The sequence below is a fragment of the Aspergillus mulundensis genome (genome assembly GCF_003369625.1).
Source record: "Aspergillus mulundensis strain DSM 5745 chromosome Unknown scaffold_11, whole genome shotgun sequence".
Lineage (NCBI taxonomy): Eukaryota > Fungi > Ascomycota > Eurotiomycetes > Eurotiales > Aspergillaceae > Aspergillus > Aspergillus mulundensis.
Window position 1 is genome coordinate 1,660,595 of NW_020797899.1, and position 6,285 is coordinate 1,666,879.

A 6,285-nucleotide genomic window follows, 5' to 3' on the forward strand; every position below is an offset into this window, starting at 1 on the left:
AACCTAAATATATAATAACCGCGCTTGTTATAATTAAAGCTAGATTATTAATATTATAGTATATATTTATTTAATAATTTATAATAAGTAAAATAATATTATAAAAATATAAAATAATAGTATACCTAGCAAGTAATTAATTAAATAGCTTATATAATTACTTTTAGTAAACCCTAACCTTTTTATTTACTTTTAACACGCCTATTATTATTTATAATATTTATTACCTTTATACCCCCTTCCACGCCTGTAATAACTATATTTTTACTATTATTTATATTTTACCTGCTGGCTAGGCGCCTATAGCTAGCTATTATTATTAATAAAAATAATATTAAATTAAATATTAATAGCTTTATTACTATAAGCTCCTAGTTAATTATTAAAAATAAATTATTTTTATTTTCGCGAATTACTAAAGTTAACTTTAGCTTTTTTATACACGCAGGCCTAAATTATACTTTCTTATTATATTTATTTCCCCTTATTAATTTTATATATTTAGCTATTATAAACCATAATTAAAAGTTATTAAATAACTTTTACTACTAGCTTAACACATACTAGCTAAAAATATATAGTTATTATTAAAAATAATGATTTAATATAAACTTTTAAAAAAAAATAATATTTACAAGCGTTGCGTGTTAGCTAACTAAAATTAAAAGATTTTTAAATTTAGTTTATAAAATAAAATAAATTTTAGTAATATTTTTTTTTACCTTTTAAAATTAATATAAATTAAGAAAATACTAATTATAAAAGTTTATATATTTATTAAGGTTTATTATATTTAAAGTTACTAGTATTTATATAAAGGCTATATTATTAACTTTTTATAAAATATTAATTAAATATATAAATAGCTCTTGCTTTTGCCCAAGAAGCTTAAGGTATTAATTTTATAGTTATTTAATTTTAGTATAAATTAAAAAATATACTTATAATTTTATTATAACTTTAAAATATAGTGCTAGGTAGTTAAACTATAACTAGATTATTTTTAGGCAAATTATCTAGGGTATTAAATATAATTAAAAATAATTATAACCTTATATAATTACTAAAAAATAAACTAGTTAATTATTTTATTTTAACCTAGGAGTTAGCTGGTAAGCTAATTACCTTAAATAATAATTAATAAATAAACCTTAATAATATATAGGCACTTAATATAATTATAATACCTAATTTACTTATAATAACTATAAAGCTTAAGGCTTTATAAGCCATGGTAAATAATATTATTAAGCTAGTATATAATAATTTTTATTTAACTTTTTTTTTATTTTATATAATACTATTATTTAAGTTTAACTACTTATAATAACTATTATTACTAGCATTTTTTACCCTTTTTTTAATAATATAAAGCTAGTTATAACACGCCCGCGCGAGGTATTATTTATAAATTATATTAAATACTTACTTAAATATAAAAGTGGCTATTTTGCACGGCATTCCTGGTTTTAATATATTTATTTTAATATAATTTATTATTAATAAATAAATTAGCAAGCTAATTTTTATATTTATAATCACGCGCCTGGCTAGTAAGATATTTTTATAAAAAAGTTATAAATAGCTTTTTAGTTAAATATAGCTAAATTACTTATGTTATTAAGTTTTATTACTAGTTTTTTTAAAATTATTTATAGTATGCGGCTATTTTAGCATAATAAAAAAAATAGCTTAAAAGCTATAATTAAAAATATTAATAAGTAGCTTGTTTCCTGTTACCATGCGTGTTATTTTAATTACTTATTTTTTAAATAAGCATAGCTTACTTATTTTTAATATTTTTTACGGTTAATTTATACTAAAATAACTTAATATAATAATTACTTAAGTATAAAGCATGGCGTGATAATATAAAAATTATTTATAAATAAATTATATAATATAATTTATAAAATAATTTTTATATTATTATAGCATGGTTTTATTATTACTATTATATATTTTTTAATATGGTTATTAAGCCTAAATTTAATATTATAAATAATTAGTTTTATTATAAATAATAAGGTTAAGGTTTAACTTATAACCATGGTATATATTAAATATAATTTACCCTTATTTTTAATAGCCTTTAATAATTTAATAAGTTATAGTAGTTATTTAAGGTTTATTAAGGCATGTATATTATAGCTATAAACCCTTTTTATAAGTAAATTATTATTATTAATATCAATTATAAGGCTATTTAGCTACCCTAGTTTTAATAAAAAAATATACTTATTTATATCGCGCAGGTTATAAATTATATATTATATTATTATTATAATATAAATTATTATTAAAAAAAAACAAGCAAACTAAAAAAGTTATTTATTACTTTTATTTTTTTTATAAAAACACGGCGTGATTTTTAATTAATAAAACTAACTAGTAATATATATTACTATTTCTTTCCAGCCTGTAATAACATAACCTTAAACATGTTTAACCTAATTATTAACTTAAAATAGCTTATAAATTTAAACATGGCCGCGTGTACCAGCAAGTGCTTTTTACTTTATTATATTACTAAGTATATTATAAAGCCTAAAAAAATAAAATTATATAAAAAGGTTATAAAATTAGTTTTTAAGTATATTAATATATGTTATTTTTTACTATTACTAGTATAAAAAATAATAAATACCTTAATTATAAAGCAAGATTAGTTTATATAAAAAATTTGCTATTATTTACTAGGCCTACTACTTTAATTATTAAGCTATAATATAGTTATTATTTTATATTTAATAAATTAGGAATAAGATAACCTATTTTTACTACTAAATACGGACTATAATAATACTAGTAATAAAAAAGGTAGTATTAAATAAGGTTTAAATATAATAGTAAAATATATATAGTAGTTACTAAAGCTTATTAATTTAATACTATTATATTATATATACTACTATACCCTATAGCCTAAAGTATATAAAAAAGTTAGAAATAATATAAAAAATTATATTATTTATTACTACTTAATATATAGCTAAATTATAAACCTAAAAAACTTTACCCATGTTAAGTTAATACTTTATTATTTATTTATTAAAATAAATAACCTGCGTATGGTTAATAAATTAATATTTAATAACTTTTATAATACTTATAAATACTACTATAAATACCATGGCTATAAGAAGGACGGCTACATGTAAAATAATAAAAATATAAAAAATAAAATAAATTTACTAACTTAAAATAATAATACTAGCTTAATTACTAAGGTATTTTTTTTAAAAGGCTATGGCGGCTTAATAGCCTGGTTATAATAATAATTTTCTTGCAAAATTTAATAGCCTAGGCCAGTATAATATTAATTAATAGTATAATTAAACTTAGTATATAAAAAAACCTGGTTTTAGTTTAAAATTTTAAAATTTAATAAAAATAAATTACCTAGTGAATATATTAACTTATTTATTAGCTTATTTAAATAATCTAAAGGTTAAGTAATACTAGCTATATAATATTATAATTAAATATTATAAAAGTATTTTATAGTTGCGTGGTTTACTGGTTTTTTATTTAAGTAATAAGTAATAGTTTATTTTTATATATTTATTACTTTTATTAAGGTAATTATTAATTAATTTAAATAGCAAGGCTAGCACTAGTAAATTTTATATTATTAGCTTATTATTTATAACCCTATAATATATAGCTTTTTACACTAGTAATTATAAGACCTTTATTATTATATAAGCTACTTTAACTAGTGTTATTATATATAATATTAATAATTAAACCTTATACTTACTATTTTAATTACTAGTTATATTAAAAGGTAAAGGGGGTTATAATTACTTATAGCCTTTAATATTATTAGTATTATAGGTAAGTTTTCGCGGCGTGTTATATTTAATTATTAATAAAAAGTTTATAATAGGTTTAAAATAGCTATATTATGTTAATTAATAATATTATAAAATTTTTTTAAATTATAAAGTTAAACCCTTTAGTAGCTTAAATATTATTTTAGCTAGGGACTTTTACTAGCTATCTTTAGTTAGTTAAAGCCCTTTTTTTAAGGCCATGTTATTACTTGTAAATAAAAAAAAGGCTAGTTAGTATTTATATAATTAATTTAATATTATTATTAAGCTAAATATTATTTATTACTAGACTATAAGCTTTTAAATAACTTATATATTTATTCTCATGCTAAAGCACTTAAAAAAATATTATTATAATAAAAAACTAGGAGCTTCTTATAATATAAGTATAGGCTAAGTTACTTATAAATAAAAGTAATACCTTTATAAATATAATTTATATATATAAAAAAATAATATATACTAGTATAATTATAACCATGTATTAAACTTTAATAAGCCTATAATTATTTTATAAGTTAATTATATTAAATTTAGTGCTATAATTATAAAAATAAACCAGGCTAAAAACCTAGTTAAAAAGCTTATAGTCTTTCTTAGTTACTATATTATATTAATATAAAATATTTAAATAAAAAAAGGTCTTATAAATAGTGCTATAGGCATGTTAGTAAATATTATATAGCTACTAAAAATTATAAATTTTATTTAAAAGGCGCCACTTATTTTAATAATAGCTTTTAACTAGTATAATAATTTACATGCTAAAAAGAATAATAGCTATAACATAGTGCTAATTTTTTATATAAAGTAAGACTTTTATTATTATTATATTATTTACACCTGTACATAGTTTCTAGCTATATTAATATATATAATAATAATTTATAAGGCTTAGGGCGTTATTATTAAGTAAGTTATTTTAAACCTTATTATATATAAAAAGTTTTTATTAAGTTTTATATACATGGTTATATCACGTGTATAATTACTTAAAAAACTATTATTTAAAAAACCTTTTAATTATAACTAGTTAGTTAACGGCCTATTTAATACTAAAAAATAAAGGTATACAAATAATTATTTAAGGTGCTATTAATATATATTTATTATAATTATAAATAATATTTCTTGCTATAAAAGTAATAATAATATAGGTATAAATTTAAAAATAAAATAATAATTTAAACTAGCTTTATTAACTAGGGTCCGGCCCTATAAATACTAATTATTTTTTAATAACTTTTTATTAAAATTATTTAATAAACCAGGGAACTTATCCCTACCTTTTTTTTTATTAATAAACCTACTTTTTCCGCAAACTTAACTATAATATTAAGGCATGTTTTAATAAATGCCTTTTAAATAATAATAAACATGTTTTTTTAAGTAGCTATTATATTAAATAAGTTATAAAGCTACTTAACACGGCCGCGGGTTTATAATTAAGCTAAGGTTAATATTTAAGTAAATACTTAGCTATTTACTAGGTAATATTATAACTATTTTATAACATGGCTATTATTTTTTTTATATATTTTTTTTTATAGCACGGGCGGCGGCAGCGGTATTTTTAATATTAATTTTTAAGCTATTATAGTTAGTTAGTAGCTTTATAAATTATTAATTAAGGTATTTACTATAATAATTATAATATTTACCCTTTAAAATATAATAATAGTTAGCACAGGCGCTGGATAGCAACCTATTAATAATAATATAATCTATAAATAATTTATTTTTTTATATATTAAACATAGGGCGTAAAAAGGCGCTTTTTAATAATTTATATTATAATTATTTTTATATTACTAAGTAATATAAAAGTGGCCTTTAGGCGCTTAACTTATAACTTTAGCTTTTATACTAATAGTATTTTAGCTAGTGCTTGCTAGTAATAATTACTTATAGCCTTAATATAATTTATAATATATTATATAACTAGCGGGCCGGGTAATAATTTTATAATAAAATATAAAAATATAGTAAATAATATAATTATAAATTATTTTTTATAATAATATACTAAAAAAATAATATAATTAGGTTTAATCCTAAAAGGTAACTATGTTAGTATAGAACTTAATATTATAAAGTTAAGTTTTAGATATTATAAAAATAAATAAGGTAATAGCTATTTATTACTTATTAAAAGTAAAATATAACTTAAATAATAATAAAACAAGGCCATGGTATTTAATTAATAAATTATAAATTATAATAACATGCTTTAGGTAAGGCTTTTAAAGTTATTAAATAAGTAATTTTATTAATTTAAAGTTAAATAAAAGGTATTAATAAACTAAAATAATATTAATACTTTGCTAAATACTTACCTTTAAATACTAAATTTTTACCTACGGTTTATACAAGCTATTTTTAATAATATTTATAGTTAACTATACTTAATAAGTTATAATAAATTTAAACTTTTTTATTACTGGGG